At 41.1% G+C, this 27,536-nt stretch overlaps 1 pseudogene; it reads left to right on the top strand.

Annotated features, from left to right (window-relative positions):
- The window catches only part of LOC120060856, a 34,263-nt pseudogene extending 19,501 nt beyond the window's left edge, over window positions 1–14,762 (top strand).
- The last annotated feature ends 12,774 nt before the right edge of the window (window positions 14,763–27,536 follow it).

Below are 27,536 nucleotides of genomic sequence, written 5' to 3'. Positions count from 1 at the left end.
ACTACCTGCCCTCCAGGACACCTACAGCACCCGATGTCACAGGAAGGCCAAAAAGATTATCAAGGACAACAACCACCCGAGTCACTTCCTGTTCAACTCGCTATCATCCAGCAGGCGAGGTTAGTACAGGTGCATTAAAGCTGAGACTGAGAGACTGAAAAACAGCTTATATCTCAAGGCCATCAGATTGTTAAACAGCCATCACTAACATAGAGAGGCTGCTGCCAACATACAGACTCAAATCACTGGCCACTTAATAAATGGATCACTAGTCATTTTAATAATGTCACTTTAATAATGTTTACATTTCTTGCATTACTCATCTCATATGTTTATACTGTATTCTATACTATCTACTGTATCTTAGTTTATGCCGCTCTGACATTGCTCATCCGTATATTTACATATTTTTAATCCAATTATTTTACATAGATTTGTGTGTATTAGGTATTTGTTGTGAAATTGTTAGATATTACTTGTTAGATATTGCTGCACTGACGGAACTAGAAGCAAAAGCATTTCACTACACCCGCATTACGCTAAACACGTGTATGTGACCAATAAAATTTGATTGGATTTGATTTGATTTTGAAAATGCTCTACTCAGCTGCCAAGAAAACCACTTCCTGTCGTAGCTGTATCGAAGTGGTGTGAAAAGAGTGTCTCCTGTCACCATGCCGCCCCTTGGCACGGTGCAGTATGACGGGAGCCACCGTCACATGACAGCAGTCAGCGTGGGGTCAGGAAGTGGCTGGCGGCTGCCTGATTGATCTGGCTGAAAAGGGGAGGGCAGGCTGGTTCCACAGCAAGGCCATGTGTTGTGTTACTTGTGGTGCTGGTGGTGGTAGGCTGTTGTAGACATGGGATGGGAGCCTCCCACACACACTGGGATGCATGATACATAGGGATGCTTGCACATACACACACACACAAACAACACTGTGACACAGACACATAGGGATGTATAGAGACATGGAGATGGAAGTGGCTGTGGGGTCATGCTGTAATAGCTATAGTTCATCGAGGGGTCAAGGAAACCTGATGTTGAGTTATGGTCAGCTCTCGGAGGCACTCGATAGTAAGCAGCACATACGCATATGAAATACAATCTCTACAATGCTTTTCCGCTGGGCTTTGTTACATCAAAGCACACACACACACAAACACAGTATAAGACATGCAGGGACAAACATTGCCCCCCAACGTACTGTATATGCTATGAAAGAGAATATATCATTTGTCAAATGCATCACTATTAGAGACAATCAAGTAATAATTAAAAAGACCCATTAAAATGTTAACATTTTATTTCTTTATTTTGTTTAATTTATTTAATTACATTGTATTTCATAGTACATTGTGCTAATGCCATCTCTTTGTGTTGTTCTGTGACAGGGGACATATTACTATGTCCAGGTGTCTGCCTACAACATGAAGGGATGGGGTTCTGCCCAGACCTCCACCCCGTCCTGCGCTTCCCCCTCCAGTAAGGTCACCTCTCTATCCCCTCCTTTGTGTGTGTGTGTGTGTGTGTATATGTGTGTGTTCGTGCGTGCATCCGTGCGTGCATGTGTGTGTCCATTAATGTGTGTGTCGTTCTCATTGAACCATCTAATGTGTCCTCTGAGCAGAATTTCCAACGCCAACGTTGTTTCAACTTTCCGTCTTCCATGGTGTTGGGTGGGTGGTGGTTGGCAGCTGGACCCCCCATCCAGGCCGGACGTCAGTGTGTGTAACCATAGCCGTGTGTTTGGCCCAATGAGATCAGTGGTGTGAAGTCATCCAAGTCAACAGCTGAAGAGATGAGTGGCCAGAACAGCTCTCTATTTCTCTTCTTCTCTCTCGATCTTTCGATATCTGTTTCTCTTCCTTTATCTCCTTTATCTCCCTTTTACTTTCGCACTCTCTCTTTCGAGCTCTGTCTCTTCCTCCCCCTATCTCTCTCCTTCCCTCAATCTCTCTCTCTCTCTCTCTCTCTCTCTCTCTCTCTCTCACTAAGGACACAAGGAGAGGAAGCCCATTTAGACTATTTAGATGTACCCGGCCCTCAGTCGCTTCCACATTCCGAGTGGGATTCCTGACGGCATGGTGTGGGATGAGTTTTAGAGCGTGTGCCTAAAAACCTCAGTGCGTCAACTGGTGTTGACTTTCTTAGGTCTCTCAATACCTGACCTGAATGTCCATGGTAGGAAAGAGAGGGAGATGTAACTCCAGTGTATGACTGAAGACAGTTTGTACTCTGGCTTTTAGAACACATTCAATATGTATACGTTATTGTATATGTAACATATGTAATTGTTTATCTGCACGTTGGTTTGCGCGGGCGCGTGTTCATTTTAAGCAAAAAGTAAAAGTAAAAAATATTAAACACATACAGACTTATACCAAAGAGTATATGCATTTGTCTGTGCAAGTCTGTATAGTGCATGTACACTGTACAGAATGTTTGTGAGTGAGTGTTTGTATATCTCTCTGTATACATGACAGAGAGAGCAAGAGAGAGAAAGCGTGAGAGAGAGAGAGAAACTGCAGGGCTTTCCCTTTCTCTCCCCCTACACACCCACCCACCCCCTTCCCCTCTCTCCCCTCCCTCCGAGCTAATTTCAATGGTTGCTGTTTGTGTTTTCTATTTGGGCCACCACTGGAAATATTTGCATGTCAGTAAGAGCTGGGGCCGTAAATGCCCAACAGTGAGGCCCTTATACGAGGACCACTCTCTCCGCCGGGGCCATTAAAGAGGCTAGTTGTCCAGTCAGGACAGGAACCTTTCCGGGAATAGAGCTCACGGTGTTTCACCCAGCCTCCAGGGGCCCACGGGGGATAACCAAGACGCCCGTGTTGCTGCCGTCTTATCACCAGCACATCGTCCTCCCTCCTTCTTCTACGCCTCTGCGGGACACTGCTGGCATGCACTCTCTATCTAGAGGGAGAGTCTATACTAACCTGTTTACCCCTGTGCATACAGTGTGACTGAGGGAGGGGGGGAGGGATGTGTAGTGTGTGTGTTACGGCTCTTGTTTGTTGAATGAAGAGTGGACCAAGGCGCAGCGTGAAAAGTGTTCATGATTTTAATATTCAAAAAAACACTCAAAACAAAATAACAAAAGCGAAAACGAGTTCTGTCAGGCAAAACACACTAAACAGAAAACAAGATCCCACAAAACCCAAAATGAAAATGACAACTTATGTATGATCCCCAATCAGAGACAACGATAGACAGCTGTCCCTGATTGAGAACCATACCCGGCCAAAACGTAGAAACACAAAACCTAGAAATAAAGAACATAGAATGCCCACCCAAATCACACCCTGACCAAACCAAATAGAGACATAAAAAGGCTCTCTAAGGTCAGGGCGTGACAATCCCAAATTATATCGGGGGGTGGCTTTTCACTGTCCTCTATGTCTACATTTGTATTGGCAAAAGGTTTTTCCTTTTTTAATTTACGTATTTAATTAATACATTTCCGGTCTTCAAGATGCTCTGTTAATTTTCTATATTCTGTCGCTAAGTGTAATTTCTGTAGGTATAATTAAGCATGATTGTTCAGAGCATTTTAAGTAAATTGTTCAGAGCATTTTTGGAAATAAAAATGTAGTAAATTCTTGAACAGCTTGTTTTACTTTGAGAAAAAAAAGGACTAGTATTTTTGAGTTGGGAATAGTAATCTCCAGTTGTCATGTTTTAGATTACGCTTTGGATTTCCTTGAATTTGCCTTTTTTATTGCTACGTCTGTCAATCTAATTGAATGTATGATTAAGGTCACCTGCTAAGATAATAGTTCCTGTCTGGATTTGATGTAATATGTGACTCGTTTCAGGAATCTGGGCGTATGTCGTGCGCCACTACTTTACTGGAGACTTTTTTATTTGAGCTGGTCGGTATGTGTAGGTAATCCTTTCTGACGCAGCTTTCTTTTTTAAAGATATCACGTAGTAGAACTGCATAAGTGTTTGTTGCTCTCCACTTTCTGGAGGACCGGGTTTTGAAATCAGTGGAATTTGAGTATGATAGCTAAAGAGATGGAGAAAACACCTGTCTGCAGAATACATCTTCAAACTAAGGGCAACCATGGCATTCGTGACAGAGAGGCAGAAGTGTCCATCCATGTATATGGGTAACATAGTCTAGCTAGCTACATTTTCAGATATTACGTGTTTCAAATTTTGTCAAAAAGTCAGTTTCATTTAATCTTAAATCGAACTGTTAGCTAGCTAGCTAATGTTAGCTGGCTGGCTCGCTAACTAACATTATGTGTATGATCTGTGTAGTAATATTTTTCGTATCTCAGACCCATTTGCTTTGCTAGTTATAGCCTATTGTTAGCTAGCTAACATTGAACCTGGTTGGTTAGCTACCTACAGATTCATGCAGGGTAGTAACGTCATGAGTTGGAATTATGGTTAATTGTTTAGCAAGCTAGCTAGCTACATGTCTTAACAAAAGACTCCACTATGCAAGTAACCATTTCAATAGAATGTTCATGAGGTCACCGAGACAACTGTTGATTGACGTAGCTGGTAAATTCACTCTGGCTATCTTCACCGATTTCAGACCAGTCTCGTCTGAGTGTGTCAGAGTGCAGAACAACTGACAAATTTACGAACGCTCAACACCCGTTGAATTTGGCCGTGTCAGTAAATGTTGTCAAAAAAGCGTAATTAAATGGTTGCCAGCACCACAGTTACAATCACGCTCTGGATGACATGAAAACAACCTAACTCTGCTAGGGCAAGAAAAATGGTCAGAGTGAGGTGTTCTCTCATTATGTGTCAGGAAGTATCTAACAAGCTTGCCAATGTTAGCCAGTTAGCTTGGTTGCTTGATGGCCGCTGTGAAGTCAGAACGTTCTGTTCAACCCTACTCATCTGCCAGAGCGTCCGGTATGCGCTCTGAACGCTCCGAGAGTGACACGTTTTGAATTTTCGAGCAGAGAATCTGACAGCACAGTCGCAGTCACCAACGCTCTGGATAACATACAGTGGTCCCTCCTTTAAAAGTTGCGAGCTTACACTGCGGCTTAGAGGTACCCAGCGTCACAGCTTCATTGCTCCAGACCACCACAACGGGGAGTTAGAGCACTCATTATGCATTTGGGTCCCAAAGTTTTTATATGACCAATCATATCGAGTGGTTCCAATAACGAATTTGACGCGAGCCACCCGTCCCTGGTGGCTTACTTCAACAAACTTGGCTGACAAAGCATTACGGGGCAAGCAAATGTAAGTACTTATAACGTCATAACGAGTCAAGGTAAAAGTGTACAATTGAGAGGAATATGTTAGTTAATCTAGAGACAAACGATTGTGCATATTTTTTGTCAAAGTTAATTTATGAAAATTGCGATTTAGCAAGTTAACTGACCAGCTAACATTAGCCAGCTAGCTAGCTAGTGTTAGAACATGAGTACAGTATGACATTGTAATTCGTGTTGTTTAATATTTTAGGGACTACAGAGAAAACCAGCAAACCAGGCTGTCGTCTTGGGAAACAGTGGATGTAAAGAATTTAGCTAGCTAAAGAATTTGCTGCAAATTGAATGTACAATTGTGTAAGCTTGCCTTGCCGTGCAATGCAGCTGAAGTAACATAGCTAGCTAACTATTTACTTGCTTATTGTGTAGTGGAGGATAAAAAATAACTGTATGCCTATGGATTTGTAGCTAGCTACAGTATGTAGCCGATCTGTGTTTGGACCCTAAAACATTAGGTTCTGAACTAATATTCATACCAATCTATGAACCTCAGCTATCATAGTTGTTGTATCAACAAACTTCAAGTCGGAATGGCATTAATGAAGCCTATGGATTGAGTAGAATATAATAACTTTATTGTGCCAAGGACGCAAGTCCTACATACATGTACTGTAGTTATTACTACGCATGAGATCCCTACATTGTAGCCTGTACATTGAATATATTCACTGATCATCTACTTTTCCTTGGCAAATAAAGGTGTTGTTCAGGTGTAAATCTCTGAGACATTCGTTTTCAGTCATATCCAATACCAGGTGTATCAAACTCCATTCTTTGAATGATGCTGTGTCTGCATGTATGTATTACAATTATACACTTCAACAGTGTTTACCAATCCTGCTCCTGGGACATCAATGATTACACATTGTAACTATGCAATAGACTAGAAACATGATTTAATTAAAGGCTGATTTGTAATTCACATATCCAGAAAAAAAAAAAACTATGCATATCTAACTCCCTTCATCTGCATTAATCTGAGGATATAGGATAGTATTTCAACGAGATACTTAACCAGTGGAGAATTTGAAACGCTTTATTGAAAGAGGGTCATTATCCAGGTGTTATAAATACATAATACATGCATTATAATTATGATAATTGTAATGTTATATTATAAATACAAGTTAAATCTGTACTTAAATGCACATATAGTGTGCATTATAAAACGAGTAAGAAAGACAAGGTGGGGAGAGAGGTGCAGACAGAATACGATTAATGAATTACAGTGCTACCCTAATATTCTCTCAGTTCATCACATTTGCAGTGTCTCTAGCGGTGTCTCCTAACCAGCCCAGTTGGCCGGAAGGTTATCTTAAGAGCGGGTGAGGTGGTGATGATGGGACTGGCTTCCTCTCTCACATCAAAACATAACTGCAGACGAGAGACAGATGGATAGAGAGAGAGCATGATTAAGCTTTGTTTTTTTCAATCTAACATGGTCAGTCATCATAATCATCAGGAGGTGAAATGTAAAACTGACCTTGGATCATTATCTCTAGCACTACTACATCTCTATCTGTTTTTTAATGTAAAGCATCTCTTTAATAATACTTCCTGTTGAGCTGACCTCTCACCTATGATCATGCTGTGCCCTCTGTGTCAGCCAGATCAGGGGTTCACCGACACAGCTGATATAACCTAGAGGATTTAGGTAGAATTGAGAGAGGGATGAAGTGAAGGAGAGAGACATTTATTGTGTGTGTGTGGTCTCACCTGTTGTCCACACTAAGTGGCCAAAGAGTACTTTTTGCTGAAAAACAGACACGAGGACAAACAATAGAAGATAATGTTATTATTAGACATACATACCACATCATTTGAATCAGCTGTGTAGTGCTAAGGCAAAAACAAAAATGTGCACAGGTGTTTGGAGCATTTCGATATGCCACAGCTGGTGAGGCGTCAGGTTCGCCTCCGTACTTAAAGGGTGATTATTCCAAATCTCTGTGAAATGCTGCAGATCTGCCCACAGATCTGAACACTGTGGCAGATGAATCAGAATTTGTTGGGTAACATAAATAATTAAGATGTTTTATTTGCATAATATGCTTATGTGAGATACTTGTCATTAGAATGTATCCCTTTGGACTCTAGTGTTGGCAGTTGCACTTTTCCCTCAGCTAGGGCTCAGTCACTTGGGGCCCAGAGAGGGGAGAGTTCAGGCTTGTCTTTCACATGTCCTTGGTGCTATGCAGAATATCAGAAAGGGAAGAGGACAGAATGGAACATTGTCTTCATATGTGAATGTGTCTTTACCTATTCTTAAACCATGTGAAGGGATGGCGTGATTAATGGGGAACCAATTACTTGTCTACACAATGTCTGTGCGCCAGTCACTCCCTACTTTTCCCATTGGGGGGAGGTGTATGGCAGTGTCTGGAAACATTGTATGTCCTCTCTGATCTTACACTTATCCTGGGATAGTGTATGACCTAGAGGCTCACTCCCCTCAGTGAGCTGGTCCAGGAGTGGGGTCAAGAGGGGGTTTACTTGAGATGGGAGTATCTAGAGTTGACAATTGATATATGCCATTGGATGAGTTGGTGTTTTTGTACTATGAAGTACCAGGAACGAGATTAGAACCTCATTTGAGGGACCAAACTGAACGATAATGTATAGCGAATTCTATCTGGCTATGGGATACTCCTCTCTCAAGTAAAAGTCTTTCTTTGTGAACAGTTCCTAAAAATCTGTGGTTTGTCATGCCAAAGGGGGGTGGATCTTTGCTATAAATGATCTCAGTAGCCATCATGTTGACACTCAACGGTTCATTAGAAATGGTGAATCGTTGAAAGTCAAGTGCTAATGCAAAGCTCTTATTACTAAAGATGTAGTTTAAGTATAACTGACTGGTGTGTGAAGTTTGTCTCTCCTCATTTGGTAATACAGAAATGAAGAACCACAACACATATCCCACACAGAAGAGGTGGATAGAATTTGACAAGTCAAGGTATCCTTCTTCCTCCAGACTGTGCATGTGAAACAGGTTCCATGTACAACAAGACAGGCAGAGAGAAAGAGAGAAAAATAACACAGAACAGTTTAATGTGGACACTTTTGCCAGCAATAAAGCTTCCACGACCTGCTCCTCGGACAGTGAACATTCATCTGGCAATATCTACATTTTTGACCCCTTGATCAGCTCGCACTCTGAAAGTAAAGAAATAGATACTTTTTTGTAGAAATGAAAACAATAACTGAGATATGACCATTCAATCTAAAGCAGCAGATGTCATTTTCAGGATACGTCAATACAGCACAGAAAGCTTAACACCAGACTGGTATTGTGGTTGTTCATTAGGTGATGGGAAATGTGCAATATGTATACAAAATAATATACTTACCTGTTGTATCTTGAAAAAAAGCATTGGAATTAAAAGTGAAATGTTTAACCTATTAACCTGCTTCATTATTTATGTATTACCAGTTGATAAAGAACAACTCCAATTTCATACATCATTGAAAATGTGTCTACGAATAAGTAAGAATAAAAAAGTTTAAATAACTTCTTAGATTTGAGGGAGACATTATACATCTTAGTACCTTATCAATTTATGATTTGTATCAATGTGGACGAGAGACAGGGGTGCAGGAACGTTTTTGCAGAGCAATGCAACGAAACTGGATCATTCTGGCAATGATACCTGCACCATCTACACGCTGCAAAGACTCTCTGCCATTGTACACGATGGCCCATTGCTCTGAGACTTCCTTTGACCATTCTAAAGCCCGCATGGGGCATCTTCGCCTTAATGGCGCTGACTTTCTGGTCTAATCTGACATCTGACATATCAGAATAGCATTCCCTGACAGACATATTGTGTTCTTTCATCCTTCTGTAAAAAAAGCTAACTGTTACACTGTCATGAAATATGATGATATATCGACTATAAAACAAATAGGACATGGCCTGCTTATGAGTTGCCATGAAAGAAAGTTAGATGAATTCAACTGAAAATGGTGAGAACAGGCGTGCGTAGCTAAATGCTTTTGGTTAGCTTGAGGATAATAATTACATGATTAATCATTCTACGGTATGTATGTATCTATGTAATATAGTACAATGTTATGAACCGACACTGATTCTTAGGAGCTAACTACTAGCTATGTAAAAGTTGGATGGAAGAACGCCCAGTGCTGCTTACCTGAGATGCCATCATCACACAGTCCTTCTTCGTAGGTGTCCACTATGACTTCCTTTGTATCGGAAAGAAAGGCTGAACAGTATTGCTTGTAGCCAAACTGATACTCAAAAAATGGCCAAAATGGAGGGTGGTTGATAGCGGAATTAAATAGGAGTTTTGTTTTCAAATACATTTTTTGTTCTATAAATATTTTGGGGGAATAAAATGCATAAAGCTTTGCGCTCTATTACAAAATATTTGATTGCAAAACATTTTTTTTACTATGAAGCCTCGTTTTTGCTTTCAGAACAATTATTTTTGATTGAAAACGTCACGGATCCCCCTGGAACTTTTATTGAGCACACCTGGCCCCTATTCCTACTGATTGTATTTGTATATATGTGCCCTTTGTTCACCATGGTGGTGTCGATTATTGTTACTATGTCCGTTGGTCATGTGAGTACCTGTGCTGTGTGTTTTAGGCTTTCGTGCCCTTGTGGATTGCACAGATGACTACTGGTCTCGTCCCGTGTGATAATCATCGTGCGCTTGTGTTATTTATTCGAGGTACTCCTCGCTCTTTTGTTTGGGTTTCAACTCTTTGCGCACCGGCCTGTCAATGGCACTGGAGACACAGTGCGCATCACCGCACAACACGGTGCCTGACCGGTCACATGCTCCCCACGGTAAACATGAGGAGTTGGCTCAGGTCTAAACCCTGACTCCGCCATCTACCCGTGTGCCCCCCCCAAAACATTTTTTTGGAGCTGCCTCTCGGGCTTCCGTTGTTGACCTAACTTCGCTGCCTCCGCCTGCTTCCATGACAGGGTCTTGTCCCCTGCCATAATCTCCTCCCCGGTCCAGCTCGTTTTCCAAGTTGGCGCACGCTGCTTGGTCTTTTTGTGGTGGGTAATTCTGTCACGTTCACTATCTTCAAAGTCCCTGTCATAAATGAGCCAAGGCGCAGCGTGCATGTAATTCCACATTTTTTAATCGTAGTGAAATCTTCACAAAAAACAGGTAAACAAAAACCGAACGTGACGCAAACGTGGCGCACACAAACACTCACAGAAAATAAATAATTACCAACGAACACAGGTAGGAAAACGGCTGCCTAAGTATGATTCCCAATCAGAGACAAAAATAGACAGCTGCCTCTGATTGGGAACCATACCCGGCCAACAAAGAAACAGACAAACTAGAATGCCCACCCAAATCACACCCTGACCTAACCAAATAGAGAAATAAAAATGCTTTCTAAGGTCAGGGCGTGACAATCCACTTTCACAACCAAACAGTCAGTCTGTCAGCTCAGCCCAATAGTGTAATGGTCGGAGATAATATATGCATATACTGTATATATAGTGTACTATGTATAATTATACTATATAGTTTATATAGTGCAATGATACTGTATATGTCATATGCCATAGTAATTGTAGTAGTTGTACATTATGTGCATATATATATTATACTGTGTATAATTATACTTTATACATAGCGTAATGACATAATGTAACGTCATGTATAGTAATCAGGGGGTAGCAGTGTATACTATATACACATATAGCATAATGATATAATGCAACATGACATATAGTCATCAGTAATTATCTATATAATAGTCAGCATTCAGTCCCCTGGCCAGGCTTTTCCAGAGTATGCAGCACAAGTTCATGCACGGTAGCCGAGATCGTCTGTACCGGGTCATGTTTGTTGTTCTTGTAGAGACGGAGGCTTGACGCTAGTTTAAGGGGTATAAATTAACACTGACTGGCTGCTGCCGGTCCCTCTACAGGCCTCCAGGACCGCTGTCTGCTACCACCCTCCCACCCCCCACCCTGCCGGCACCCCTTCTCCAAACACTATTAATTAAACTGTGAAAGGGGCCTTAACTAACACGGGCACCCCAGCGGACGGCTATACCTGTCTGTCTTACTCAGTGTCAGGGCGGTAAGAAAAGGCGGGGGGGGGGGTTTAGTGGAGGGGTGAGGTGAGCTGCAGCTCGTTTTCTTGTTATTTCACCTCAACTTGTCTCATGAAAAGAAAATTAGTTAATTTCTCCTGAATAGGGCATTTATTGGCTTAAATGGCCTGAGCCTAACCCTAATCCTAAACTTAATCCTAATGTTAACCTTAACCCCAAACCCAATAACCCTAAACCTAACTCCTAACCCTTAAACCTAACCCTAACTCTAATTTAACCCTAACCCCTAAGCCTAAAATAGCCTTTTTTTCCTGAAATGTCTCACTTCTGGGCCCCACAAGGATAATTAAACCAAAAAAAACACACACACTCACAGATCCAGCCCTCCTTCGGGAATGCACTGAGAATGACTGGTTCCCTCTGGCCCTATAATCTGCAGCAGAGTGTGAGTGACTGTGTCAACTAAACCTGAATAGAATAACACATTCCACCACACCACATACACCTAAATTGTGGGACACAGGGTTCCATTCCTAACAGTGATGCACCGAGGAAAATAGATTCTTACTGTACATTCTTACTGTGTCTTTGGCTTGATAATTCTATGAATCATTGTCTTGAAGCGCCTCCACATGTGAGGAAACACTGTATCCAAAAGCCTGCGCCACCTCTTCCAGGCCAACAGCAAATTTGTCAAAAGCTTGAAACGGTACATAACCACTTTTCTGGTCTCCCTTTACACCTCTATGTATTGCGACCCGCACAGACAGCTGTGTGTTATGTGTTATGCTGTTGGTTGGTTGTGTTGTACTTACCACTACCCAGTGTTGGCGGGGTTCGACATGCCAGTCAACCTGCTATCTGCCAACCACGGGAATGCCTGGAATGTTCTTGTGCCGGGCATCCTGGTGGTTCGTGGAGCGGAGGGGGGTGGAGCATCGCAAATTTAAGACCATATTTAGCCATTGTTCTCTCTCTTACGTCTGGTCTTAATAAGAGATGGTCACGGTTGTTTTATAGGGTATCCTTCATTTATTTGGCGTGGGCTACGGCCAAACAGTAGTCTGTGTTGAGTTGGGTTAATAAACCGGGAATTCGTAAACTCAACCTCTGTCTGAACAATTGTTCCTTTATGATCTAGCGAGGTGATTAAAGTATAGTATCTGACTGCTACACCTCCTCTTCAGACGAAGAGGAGGAAATCTGCCGTTACACGCCCTCAAGGAAATATCGACAGGTGTATCGGAAACCATAAGCCTGGTGAATGTAAAAATACTTCAAGTATATTAAGAATATATAAGTAGTAAGCCTATATTTCATTTAAATGTTTCACCTAAAATGGCAAAATAATATAATATGTGCTATTTGAAATAGCTTTATTAGTGTCACGATCGTCGAAAAGAGTGGACCAAGATGCAGCGTGGTATGATTCCATCTCTTTTAAGGAAGAGAAAAAACTCAAATAACAAAAACAATAAAGCGAACAAACGAAACGTGTAGCTAATAATAGTGAACACAGGCAACTATACATAGTCAAGATCCCACAAAGCACAATGGGGAAATGGTTACCTAAATATGATCCCCAATCAGAGACAACGATAAACAGCTGCCTCTGATTGGGAACCATTTCAGGCCAACATAGAAATATGATTCACCTAGAAAACCCACCCTTAATCACACCCCGACCTAACCAACATAGAGAATAAACAGCTCTCTATGGTCAGGGCGTGACAGTACCCCACCCAAAGGTGCGGACTCCGGCCGCAAAACCGGACTCAATAGGGGACGGAATTATTGTCAATGATGAATGGAGGCAATTGTCAATGATGGAGGCAATTGAGATCAGCTGTGCGGGTGATTTTACCATGGTTTGATTGTTTAACAAGAGATAGAGATTACCTTTTGTTAGTGCGCTGGCCAATGCTCATTGCAATAGGCCATACTGTACATATCCAGAAAGGCTAATCAAATAGAAGTTCTGTGTTCGCGGACACAGCTTAGCAGATGTTGCAGCGAAATGCTCATTTTACTAGCTCCTAACGATGCAGTAAAATGTCAAACACAAAAAAATCTACAAATAAAAAAATCCAATGAACATTCAGCTTGTCACTACTAATGCTCTCTGAATATGACTTAGAGTACATTTTTGTTTCTGGTGAACCTAATACCAGCCAATCTGATGTTGTTTTGTTTGCGCTGCATGTTGGTTTGGGGTTTTTATTGCAAAAACAATGGCTGGAGCTTCAGTTCTGGCGGTCACGATCAACTCCATTGATGTATTGGATACAGTATAAATATAGTTTATGATTCCAAATATGAACAAATTATATAATTGAACCCAAAAAATGCATTATATGGTTATTATTTAATATGAACTTAAAACCCCCAAATACCATAGACTGGAGCAACCTAATCCTCAAAGCCCTCAAATCAACAACAATATCTAAATAAATGACATTAAAATATACAATATCAAAGGCAATCCCAGTCTCATGTCTTCCCCATCTGGTTCCCGTCATTATTTCAGGAGAAGCTGGCATACCACAGACGGAGCAGGAAGCTCCTCTCCCCAGGCCTGTACCTGGGCTACCTGAAGCTGTGTAGCGCCATGGACCAGATCAGAACCCTGGTGCCTCGAAAGCTGCCCAACGTCCTTTGTCACACCAAGATACGAAACAACTGTAATGTGTCTAGGTGAAGTACCTGGATATCTGGGTTTATTAGTGAATTTATTGGTTTCATGTTACGGTATTGTTATTGAATGTTATTGAAATACTAGCTGTTGTCTGTAATACTGTGTGTGTGTGTGTGCGTGTGTGCGTGCGTGCGTGCCAGGTAGGAGTGGTAGTGGCTGCAGGCCCTCAGTTCTTTGGAGGAGTCTCTGGAGATGGACACGGATGTCCAGAGCGCTCCACACCGCCTCCTACAGGACCTACGCAGTGCTGCCAAGGACCTCATGACCCACATGAACATCCCCGTCAGCCAGGTCAGCATCCATCCATCCATCAAGTATTGCTTATTATCACTGGATAAGCATTGTAGATCCTGAGCTTTCAAAAAATTATAAAATGTCAGAAACACCCAAAGATGACCACAGTAAAAAACTGTAGTTGTACTGTAGTTGTAATACATTTTAACCATCCTTCCAGCCATCCATTTCTTCCAGCCATGCTGTATATCCATCTACTACATGGCAATACATAAAATACAATACAATACATGGCATAGTTGTGACTCAGTATGCTGTCCCCCTCTTCCAGGCACAAGAATTCCGTATCTATGCCCAGGAGGTGTTGGAGTTTGGGGACAAGGTGTCCTTCCTGCTACTGCTGCCCCCCTCAGACAACGTGTGTACGGCCCCCGGCCAGAACAACCCCTACTCCCACCGATCAGGCTTTCTCACCTTGCCTCTGCAGGTCTTTGAGCTGGGTCAGTACTGCTCTGTCTCGTAGGATTTTCTTATTTTTTTCCCATTACTGTTATTTATTCAACTATGTACATTCCGTTGACCTCAGATTGGTTGGCCTATTGTGACTTAAAATTGTTTGTGCAGTTGACTCCAAATGAATGCTTGAGACTGTTGTGACAGTGTGCACTAAACCCAAAGAAATGAAAAGTAATTAAAAAGTTATGTGAAACTTATCTGAGGTACACTGATCAGGAGTGAACTGCATAAAGTGCATTTGTGACTGACCGGCTCAAATTGTTTTTTTGTAGAAACATTTGAAATATATATTTTTTAATTTGGGTAAAAGTAGAGACTCAGAGCTACAAAATGGTATATCACATACTGCATTTTTGAGGAACAATGGGAAAGTAATACTGCTTTGAAAGTTGATAAACTTGTAAACTCGCTTTTGAGAAAAGGGCCTTTGAAAGTGTTGGTACCTACTGGAGTGCTCTCCTTTGTCGACACCCATTCACCATTGTTCACACCCTCTTAAACCAGCCCCACCCATCTCTTTAAGGATTCATGTGATGTCATGTGCTAAACAGTGAGTAGTGTAGTAAAGATTAAGACTAAAAATGGTAGTAGCCTAAAATAAGGAAACATTCCAGGTAAACAGAAAGTCTCCAGATAAAAATATTTTAGATGAAAAATATTAGATGACACTTACCCAGACACACTTGTCTAAATTGATGGGTCATGTGAAAGAAATGCTACAACCACCAGCCACATCCTGTGGTGGAAAAAGTACTAAATTGTCATACTTGAGTAAAAGTATAAATAATTTCAAATTCCTTATATTACACCAGAAGGCACAATTACGGACAGCCAGGGGCACACTCCAACACTCAGACATAATTTACAAATTAAGCATTTGTGTTTCGTGAGTCTGCCAGATCATATGCAGTAGGGATGACCAGGGATGTTCTCTTGATAAGTGTGTGAATTTGATTTTCCTGTCAAAATGTACTTTTGGGTGTCTGTATGGAGTAAAAAGTACATTATTTTCTTTTGGAAGGTAGTGAAATAAAAGTTGCCAAAAATATAAATAGTAAAGTAATGTACAGGCACCCCCCAAAAATACTTAAGTAGTACTTTAAAGTATTTTTACTTTATGTACTTTACACCACTTCCCAAATGCCTTCACACCAATACATAAGCATACTGTATATGCTGTTAAACACATACTTATCACATAGTATTCCATACATAAGTTAAGGCCATGCATCCTGAGTGGAAACCTGAGTGAGGTACATTACATAAATAGATGCATGCGCCATATACTTATGTGGTGGACACTTGAAATGGTTACATGATATTGTTGTAGTATCTCTCAAAATCATGTTACGACCACACATATCAATATTCATTTTATATATCAATATTTTGCTAAGTCTTGCTAAGTGGATGGGTCTCTACAGAAGGTGTAAAAGTTACAGCCAAATGGATACTTGCATAGTAACAATATTAGAAATAGATAGTGTCAATAGAAATAAAATAATATACAGTATGTACAAAAACAATATCAATAACGATATCAGTGATAGACAAGGTAATTATATGCATACAATCAGGGGAAAAGTAGCTGAGCAGCAGGATAAAAAAATAGTAGCAGCAAAGTATGGCGTGTGTGTTAGGAGAGAGCCTGTTTCGGTCCTGCCCTTGACTTTAGTGCAGGGCATGTGATGTCCATAGCCTCTTCTTCGCAAAACTCCCCGATCTTCTCAAAAAGATACGTTTGTCCAGCTGTGTCCAGTCCAGGTGGTGCTTGTACAGGCAGACCATCTATGGGAGGAAGGATGTCAGCGTTGAGCAGCAGCTGAAACCTGGTCCCGACAGTCCGAACGCTCCTTAGCGACAACACCAGGCTCCAGAGCATCGAAGCTGTAAAACAGGGAATAGCAACAACAACAAGAATCTGAAGACATTACAACACTGCACAACATCAATTCACCTCCCAAGTTTAGATAACCTCTCTGGGATAGCGGGACGGTAGCGTCCCACTTGGCCAATAGCCAGGGAAAATGTAGAGCGCCAAATTCAAAAAAATTATATAAAATCAAACTTTCATTAAATCACACATGTAAGATACCAAATTAAAGCTACACTCGTTGTGAATCCAGCCAACATGTCAGATTTCAAAAAGGCTTTTCGGCGAAAGCATAAGATGCTATTATCTGATGAGAGAGTAGCATATTTCAACCCTGCAGGCGCAACTCAAAACGCAGATATAAAATATAAAACATGCATTACCTTTGACGAGATTTTTTATATGTCCCATAAACATCACAAATGGTCCTTTTGTTCGATTAATTCCGTCCATATATATCCAAATTGTCCATTTATTTGGCGCGGTTGATCCATAAAAAAACAGCTTCCAATTTGCGCAAAGTCACTACAAAATATCTCAAAAATTACCTCTAAACTTTGCCAAAACATTTCAAAGTACTTTTGTAATACAACTTAAGGTATTTGTAAACGTTAATAATCGATCAAATTGAAGACGGGTCTATCTGTTTTCAATACAGGAGATAAACAAACTAACGCAACTCTCAAACAGTACACATGATGTTACTCTACTTCCTGATGGCCTTCTTCTTCATTGCACAAATGAATAACCTCAACCTATTTGCTAAGACTGGTGACATCCAGTGGAAGCAGTAGGAACTGAGAACAGAGTGATTAGAAATCTGGCTTCCCAATGAAAACTCATTGAACAGACAGTGACTTAAAAAAAAAAAATTATGGTTAGTCCTCGGGGTTTTTCCTGCTACATAAGTTCTGTTATACTTACAGATATGATTCAAACATTTTTAGAAACTTCAGAGTGTTTTCTATCCAAATCGACTAATAATATGCACATCTTATATTCTGGGGATGAGTAGAAGGAAGTTGAAATTGGGCACGCTATTTTTACAAAAGTGAAAACTCTGCCCCTATCCTAGAGAAGATAAGAAGAATAACCTCATACAATGCAATGAAAATGATATTCACCTGAAGTGCTGGTACTGTTTGATCTGTGGCAGCGGCCTGAAGTACGGAGTCAGGTGTTGTTGCCAGCCATAGCTTTCCAGCTTTCTGTACCATCCTCCAGTCCAACCAGCTGTGGGATGTTGACCCCCTGACATAGTGCTGTCCTTCACAACACCAGCAATCTCAGACAAAGTGTTCACAATGGTCTTTCTGAAGCACTCCTTGATGAGGCCGAAGCACCAATCGCGGGCAAACTTGGTGTGGCCTGTGATCAGGAAGTGATGGTCCAGACTGTGGTGGAGCTTGTGCATGGTCCACCAGGCACAATACCAGAGCACGTTCTTGTTTTGGCCACTGCAGACAATTCAGGTCCACATGTATTTCTCCAACTCCGTAGTTGGTGAAGAAATGGTGCATGTAGTTGACTGCACTGCTGCCTTTGCTTGCTTGGGCCAGCTCTCTTTTTGATGTGAGGCATTAGACCATTCTCCTTGTATGACTGGTGGAGGAGAGTCAGGCATTTTCTACTGATACTGAAAGACAAATTCCAGATACAAATAATTTAGCATTATTATACAATAGATGCGAAACGGCATTCTGAGATAACATCACTACACACAGTTCATACACGTCAGCTGGCTAGCTAACAGCAATCTTAAACTAGCAATACACACCGATTGTCATAGCTAGCTAAAGTTAACCAAATAGGTTCAATGTTAGCTTGTTAGCTAGCTAACATTAGGCTATAACTAGCAATGTGAATTGGCATTCTGAGAAAATATCACCAAAGTTACACACACAAGTTCATGTTAGCTAGCAAGCCAGCCATCTAACCTCAGCTAACGTTAGCTAGCTAACAGCTAGCTTTAACTTGGGGTCTTTTGTTTAGACATGTCATGTTAACGTTAGCTAGCTAGCTAAAAAATTTACTATAATCCCAATCCATAGAGTAACGTTACTAGCAATACAAACCGATTGTCATAGCTAGCTAAACTTAGCCAAATAGGTTCAATGTTAGCTAGCAAGCAAGCAAGCCCTCGAACTCCAGCTGGCTAACAGCAAGCTTTAACTTGCAATGAAAACAACTTTCTGACCAAACTTAGAAACTTATAATATCTGAAACTGGAGCTAGATTCTTACCCGTATACATGGATGAAAGCTTCACGGCAGACTGCAACCCCTTTCATTATATAAGACATCCTGTGTCGTTTCCGTTTAGTTTGCACCGTTTTTTTTGGCCCGTTGTGTTCCACTGATTTCAAAACTAAGGTCAACTTCATCCGTGACAACAACACTGTTGATCGCTGTTTCTTCCCCATCACTGTCATCAGAACACTCTACAATGTCTTCTTCAATGAACGTGTTTTTACCTAAATCAGGGATTTCCTCATCGTCTGATTCATTTTCAGAGTCAGAGAGAGTCAGCATGGCACGATCGTTCTCCAGAAAGTAGTCCATCACAACTTTTTCCCACTGACCTTTGTCGATAGCGCCTGATAAATTCAGGGCAGCAATGTTATTGAGAGCAGTAGCAACATTTTTGCAGTTCTCCATTGCTAACGTTATATCTTTCGAAAAAACTGCAGTTGAAAAGATTATCTACGCGTAACGAGCAGCTCATTTTATAAACACAAGATGCTACTCCGCAGACCAATCTGAAACTCATCTCTCGGTGTCACGAATCCCGCCGAGGATGGTGCCTCTTCCTGTTCGGGCGGCGCTCGGCGGTCGTCGTCACCGGCCTACTAGCTGCCATCGATTCTTTTCTTTTTTGTTTCTGTTAGTTTGGGCTGATTGGGTGCACCTGTTTTGAGTTTAGTTTGGTGGGTAGGCTATTTAAAGGCAGGTAGCCCGCTGGCTTTTGTGCGGGCTTGTATTCTGTTATTTGGTGTTGGATTGTGATGTGGATTTTATTATTTTCTCGGGACAGTTTAGTCCGGTGTTTTTGGACTCGTCTTTTCATGCGCCCGTGTGTTTAGGGCATGATCGTTTTCCCTGTCTATTGGAAAATAAATCCACTTTCTTGAAACCCTGCTCTCTGCGCTTGACTCCTCCACCCAGTACTCCTAGCAGCTCTGACACTCGGCATGTCCAGCCCACTCATTATCTCAGCCAATCATGGCTAGCGGGAAGGTTCCTGACTTTTTCTTTGGCCAACCAACTAGGCTCGTAATTTAACAACTTTATTCGTATTTACAGTTGGCATAAAAGTTTATTATTAAGGCACATGAAAGTTCACAAGTACGAGAAGGCATTTCTGCCCAAAAAATGCATTTTGGTGAAAAAACGTTTTTTGCGTTCAAACGGCTCTTCTGTGAAGTCATGACTTGCAACATACGGTCCCCTCCCCCCAATCATGGAATTTAGGTCTGGACTATTAGAGGGAGATTTCTCCTTTAGAAATGTGGGACCATGAACTTCGAATGTTTCACATGGGCCAAAGTTAGGCACCCTACCTAGGATGAACTGGAACTTCCTCTCCTTTTCACCCTCTCTTTCTCTCTCTTTTCCTCTTTGGTTGTTTTTTCCGACCAACTACTATACAGAGCCTAGTTAATGATTTTATGTTTGTTTATTTTTTTTATTTTTTTTGTTAACTGAAATCCTTCTGTGAGACTGTTTCCATGAAGTCTCCTCCCATCCCATGTAAACTTCCCTTCCTTCCTCAACCCTCATCTGGACACCAAATGGACAAAAGCAAATGGAAAACAGGTTATTATTATATTATTTGCGTCATCAAATGTTGGAGCCCAAAAAGGAATGTGAAGGTGTAGAAGATTAATGAATTAATGCCATGGCGCTCTGGCATGAAGCGTGATTGACGGCAACATATTTTGGCACCTGCGTTGCCAGAATACCACGGTATTGTCATCTGCAGCCACATGCGGGCAGACAAGCCTTTTTCTCAGGAAGAAATCTGGAATCTGTGCGGCAATTTGACCAGCCAGCTTGTCACTCTGTCAGACTCACCTTCGTTGGCCACTGTTTTGACTTTGGCAATGAGAGAGCTAGGAGTACACACAAGACAGAAGGATAGAAATAAGGAGGAAGGGAGGCGGGAGGGAGGGATGGGAGAAAGGAAGATGCTATTTCTTTGGGATCTTGGCACTTACTTTCTGGTGTTTCTTTTTCTTTCTGAGAGCAAGAACAAATACTTTGTGCATGGCTTCTCCGGCCATACTGTGGTGGAGTCATAAAACAAACCATCATCTCATCCAACGCAGCTATCAATAAGAAAGGCAAAGACAACAGCTTTGTATTTATTTTTTACGAAACCCAAACAGGAACAAAAGAAAGAGAAGCAATACTTGACTTCTGCAAAGTTTTTTCCCCATTTGTTTCTTTGTGATTCGAGACAATTGTACATCTTCCAGAATTCCTTCGAAGACTGTGCCGTGCTAGTCATGTGCTAACCGTTAGTCAGTGCAGTGTTTTGTGTTATCTGACCAGTAAGAGGTGTTTGTCACCTCATTGGGGTCTGTTAGTCATTACAGTACTGTAAGTACTCCAATGGAAATAGGAATGGCCAAGTTGCCCTTCAACGTGATACTAGTGAGCTCACAGTGGGTGCAGGATTTGGTTTTAGTCAAGCACTCATCTTCGTGTTCATTTGGTGGGAATCCAATGTAGCAAAACCTTCAAGGCACTCCTAAGTTCTTTGAAAGGGTTCAAAAAGAAGGCATTTCATCCCTGTGTGAAAGACCCTGGTTGAATATGATGCCCTGATGTCTGGAATGATAGCCTGCACTTACTGTGACATTGTTGGTCCAGAAAAGTTTAGACCTAGAGCCTTCTACCCTGTTCTATAGCCTTCCCTTAGATGTGGTTGGGTTCTCCGAGCCAGGTTCTCTAGTTTCCTTTACCCCCCCCCAAAAAAATGTGTGTTTACATATAACTATGAAAGAAGTCTTAAAGAGCAACTGATGTGAAGTTGTAATTGAAAAGTCTTGTTTTTACTGATGTTTTGAACTCTTGTTAGCGCTTAGATGTATCTTTTATTCACATTGTTAAAGACTGTTTTTACAAAATCAGACTGCAAAAAAATACTTGGACATAGAGAAAACAGTACTAAATGTATCTACTGTTAGACGTCAGGCTACTGGCTCTGTCAACAATATAGAGGTCAGAGGTCAATTCTGAAGGGTGAAAGGGCAGAGGGTGAGGGAGGTTTGCAAGTCCCTCAGCTGCCAAAGGAGAAGAAAAGCCTGATCTTTACAAGGACCCTTTGGCAGATCCACTGGGCACAGTCATGAAGGAGGCATCACGTCATAAAAAAAAATAAGTATTTTTATTGAACAATAAATAACTATTATCAAATAAAATCTCCATTGTTTTGAGTTTCTCTTTGACAGATCACCGTGAACGATTGTAGAAGTAGACATGGGAGCACGTTCAGAATACTCAAAGTTCGGAGAGGCTTTTTTATGTGATGTCGGTCCTTTTTAACACATTGGGCCCTTTAAGACTTTACTGTAATTTCAACAGAGAAACACTGTAGGATGCACAGTATAACACCATACATGTGTTTTACAGCGTTCATGCCGTAGATTGCACTGCATTGTGGGTAAAATGCTGAAAATACTGTTATTAACTGTAATTCGGAAGCCTCCTGTAAAAATCACTCGAACATACTGTATTTCTTTACAGTAATAGCTTATGCCTACTGTAGATTCAAATTATCAGTTTCAGGCACCAACCTCATGGTGTCAGGTGAGCCACATGAAGTTCAGACTACTTCAGTAAATCTCTTGCTAGCCAACGTTGAATTACTGCATGTTTCCTTAGCTAACCTAGCTAGCTGATTAACGTTTGCCAGCTAGCTCAAGTTGACAAAAGCCATTTCGGTCTGCTCTTAATTGCTCGTAAATGACCTACAAAAACATCACTCAGAGAATAATTATTGTGATTATAGGCTGTATCGCAGTGCCATAGAGAATACATTGAGTGCAGATTCGTGATCATTATGTTTCCACCATTATCACAGAGAAAATGGCTTGTTTCTAGCAGTTCAAAAGATGACATTTTTTTTGCCGGGCAGCATTTGACACATAAACCACGTTGTGGGCTGTACTCGCGAGCCGCTAAAGCCGATGCGAATGGCCAGTGCACCAAGGTGTCTGTCGACCTAAGGTGCAGTCACCAGTCAGCTGAAGCCTAACACTGTGGCGGCTGCAGAAGATAATAAAGTGGTACGTTTTTCCCCTCCCTGGATTATATAGTATTTCAAGGAAGATAGCAGCCTACACAAGAAATAACTCATATTGGTAGCAATCTAGATGTCACCGTGATATATTCTAGTCAATGGGGAGAGCATTAATGTCAAAAACAGTGAGACAGAGTGTCCTCCTTAGCTGTCACAACCCTGTGTGATTCAGTTCACTTGTCTCTCATCTGCGCGATATGAGTCATCGTTTGGCAGGCCAGGAGTGTCTGTATAGCCTCTCCCGCTAGCCATTTGTTTAATTTAAAAAAACATTGTTCCATAATGTTACAGTATTAGCTAAACTTGTTCACTTCACCAGAAGTATGCAAACATTTGGTGGCAGAGCTAGAAGGGAAAATGTTGTGAGTCTGGTCAAATAAGCTGTGATATTGTGTAGGCTACAGCAATGTTGTAATAGTTTGCTAGGGTGTGAAGTACAGTGCCTTGCAAAAGTATTCATCCCCCTTGGCGTTTTTCCTATTTTGTTGCATTCATTTAAATAGATTTTTATTTGGATGTCATGTAATGGGCATACACATAATAGTCCAAATTGGTGAAGTGAAATTAAAAAAATTACTTGTTTCAAAAAAATAAAAAAAAAATAAAAAAATAAAAGGAAATGTGGTGCGTGCACATGTATTCACCCCCTTTGCTATGAAGCCTCTAAATAAGATCTGGTGCAACCAATTACCTCCAGAAGTCACATAATTAGTTAAATAAAGTCCACCTGTGTGCAATCTAAGTGTCACATGATCTGTCACATGATCTCAGTATATATACACCTGTTCTGAAAGGACCCAGAGTCTGCAACACCACTAAGCAAAGGGCACCACCAAGCAAGCGACACCATGAAGACCAAGGAGCTCTCCAAACAGGTCAGGGACAAAGTTGTGGAGAAGGACAGATCAGGATTGGGTTATAAAAAAATATCAGAAACTTTGAACATCCCACGGAACACCATTCAATCCATTATTAAAAAATGTAAAGAATATGGCACCACAACAAACCTGCCAAGAGAGATCCTCCCACCAAAACTCACGGACCAGGCAAGGAGGGCATTAATCAGAGAGGCAACAAAGAGACCAAAGATAACCCTGAAGGAGCTGCAAAGCTCCACAGTGGAGATTGGAGTATCTGTCCATAGGACCACTTTAAGCCGTACACTCCAAATAGCTGGGCTTTATGGAAGTGTAGCCAGAAAAAAGCCATTGCTTAAAGAAAAAAATAAGCAAACATGTTTGATGTTCGCCAAGAGGCATGTGGGAGACTCCCCAAACATATGGAAGAAGGTACTCTGGTGAGATGAGACTAAAATTGAGCTTTTTGCCCATCAAGGAAAACGCTATGTCTGGCACAAACCCAACACCTCTCATCACCCCGAGAATCCCATCCCCACAGTGAATCACGGTGGTGCCAGCATCATGCTGTGGGGTTGTTTTTCATCGGCAGGGCCTGGGAAATAGGTCAGAATTGAAGGAATGATGGATGGTGCTAAATACAGGGAAATTCTTGAGGGAAACCTGTTTCAGTCTTCCAGAGATTTGAGACTGGGACGGAGGTTCACCTTCCAGCAGGACAATGACCCTAAGCAAACTGCTAAAGCAACACTCGAGTGGTTTAAGGGGAACATTTAAATCTCTTGGAATGGCCTAGTCAAAGCCCAGACCTCAATCCAATTGAGAATCTGTGGTATGACTTAAAGATTGCAGTACACCAGCGGAACCCATCCAACTCGAAGGAGCTGGAGCAGTTTTTCCTTGAAGAGTGGGCAAAAATCCCAGTGGCTAGATCTGCCAAGCTTATAGAGACTTACCCCAAGAGACTTGCAGCTTAAAAAAATCAATTTTAATTCCAGGTTGTAAGGCAACAAAATAGGGAAAATGCCAAGGGGGTGAATACTTTCGCAAGCCACTGTAGGTGTATCTAGCTGTCATATTTGCATTTGTTCAATGCCTTAATTGATTTCATAAACTATCCACACACACAGGCACACAATATAGTTTTTACATTCGTGTTGCAATATGCGTTAATTTCTTGTTACTTATTTTGTCAATTATGTTGTTAATTCATTTTTATTGCTGTTACCAATATGAATACATTTATGTTACTTATAAAAGTATTGTTTTTCTTACATTTAGAGTTCAGGTATAATTTCACTGTAAATTTGCAGCATTATCCTGGCACCAGAGTTGCCAGCTTAATACTGTAATTTTGCTTTACAGTACTGTTTTCCTTACTGTAAAACATTAAAACATCCCTTTAAATTTACATCAAGGATGTTGTAATATGTCTTTACAGTAAGGAAAATAGTACTGTAAAACATATTACAGCATCTCTGCTGTAAAGCAAAATTACACTATTAAGCTCACAACTGTGGTGCCAGTATAATGCTGTAAATTTAGAGGGAAAAGTTTGACAGTATGTCTTCGAGATTAACCCTTTAGAAGTGTTTGAGATGTCATCGAGTTTCGTCAGTGTTCTCCAAGAAACCTAACCATGTTTCAGACTAGGAATGTTGGATGTTTTAAGGGCATCTTGTATTAATAAAGGCATCCACTTGCAAACCAGTTCCAATCAGAAGGATCATACATGAGGAAATACAATTTCGGTCACAAAACGGGTGCCCTGCCAAATGTCAGCAGTGCTCCAAATGAGACGTAAGCGGACGTAAAGGTAACGTAACGTAAAGGTAATGGCGGACTGAACGAAGTTATGTAGAGCACCTCAAGATAAAACATAATATTCGAAATATCTGCTAAATAAGACTAAAATATTAGCACTAAATAATCTGGTGGGTGATAACCTTCAATCTGGATAATAACACAAAACAAATCCTAAGACTAGAGACATTTATCGACAAATATTACGAAAACAAGCAACACCCAAACATGACGGAGAGTAAGACAGGGGAACCGATTCAAAAACGAAAACGTGACTCTTCAACAGACACTGATGATTTAATATTCTCACCACCGGGAATGGTAAAGGTCGAAACCGATCTGTTAAAATCAATAAATGACAAACTGGGTATACTTGAATTAGTTAGTAAGGATATAAAAGAGTTGAAGGCAAGCCTCGAGATGAGTGATGAAAAAGCTGCGACATTGGAGAAGGAAACACACAAGCTAAAAGGGACAGTCAATAAGATTGAAACCGAAATGAATGAAATTAAAAAGGAGAACACCGTTCTGAAGGAAGCCTTACTGGACATACAAACTAGATCTATGAGAGAGAATTTGGTACTTACAAATATCCAAGAGAAAGAAGGAGAAGTTCCTGAATCTGTAGTTAGAGAGTTCCTTCTTACAGCGCTTCAGATTTCACGAGAAGTTATCGACAAGATCCAACTTGAACGTGTACACCGCTTCGGACAGAGAGGGCAGAGGTACGAACGCCCAATCGTTGCCAAATTTGCTTCATTTAAAGATAAAATAATGGTTAAAAGCCTGGGTAAAAGGCTTGCTGGGACCAAAATTGGCATGAATGATCAGTTTCCGAAGGAAATTGCAGAACGGCGCAAAGTTCTGTATCCAATTTTCAAAGAAAATAGATTAAAGGCGAAACGAGTAGCTCTCGTCGTTGATAAACTATATATTGATAACCAGTTGTTCAGAGACACAAAGACTACTCCATGGTTATTTTAAAAATTACAAAGTTCTCATAGATGAGGAAAATAAACACAATTCAAGCCCGGTTATTGATTGTAACAATACAATAAAAAATATAGCTTTTCTATAAATCTTCACATATAACTAATTGAACACACAAGCACTATTTCTACATAGTGAAGATAAAAACTAAGTAAACAGAAGGCACAGTATGTGTGGATGGTGTGGTGTGTGTTTATTTTATTTGTTATGTTTGGAAAGTTGAGTGAGTGAGTAATGAAATGGTTGCATATCCCAGAGCCAATGTATTGCTGTGAGCCGGGTATGAGAGGGCTTTCAATGTTGTTCAGATGATGGATATACTTTTATAATGAATTATACGTCTTATTTATTTATTTTCCTATCATGGGGAACTACATTTTTAAAATAAATTATATCTAATTATTTATTATCCTATTTTTAATGGTACGGTCCATGGCCCTATACCCTAGACACCCACATGAATGGCCCAGATACTAAGGAGAAGTCCCTAACTGTTTTATGTGCATGCTGTAAGCAGTCTGTATGCAGCCAAAATGAGGTCAGAGACCAAGAGCAGCACTGCCCCCTCAAGATTCTGAGCCTGCTTGGCAGGGTTGGTCCTGCAAAGCCAAAGCCCCCTAAAGGGAGAGCATAATAAACAAGGAAATTCTCAAAGCTGCTAATGAGAACCTTGATGACCTTGTACCTAGCCGGTGGGGATTCCGGTGGGGTGCCCCCACCCAGGCAGTGGCAGTGCTGGCAACACTAGCTGCAGTAACCCATGGGGAGGGGGTCACACTCGGACATTCAGAGAGGGGGTATATTATTGTGGCCCTGGTGGCACGAAATCAAGTCGGACTGCATGGAGATGCTTGGGAACATGGTCATGACGGATGACCGTATTGTGGGTGTTTCAGGAAGAAGGTGTACATTTGACCTCCATCATCTAGGATGTGACAATGGTAAATAAATC

Source organism: Salvelinus namaycush, chromosome 16, assembly GCF_016432855.1.
Source record: "Salvelinus namaycush isolate Seneca chromosome 16, SaNama_1.0, whole genome shotgun sequence".
In the NCBI taxonomy this organism is placed as follows: Eukaryota; Metazoa; Chordata; class Actinopteri; order Salmoniformes; family Salmonidae; genus Salvelinus; species Salvelinus namaycush.
The sequence above is the reverse complement of the archived record's forward strand: the minus strand, read 5'-3'. Positions and strand labels throughout refer to the sequence as shown.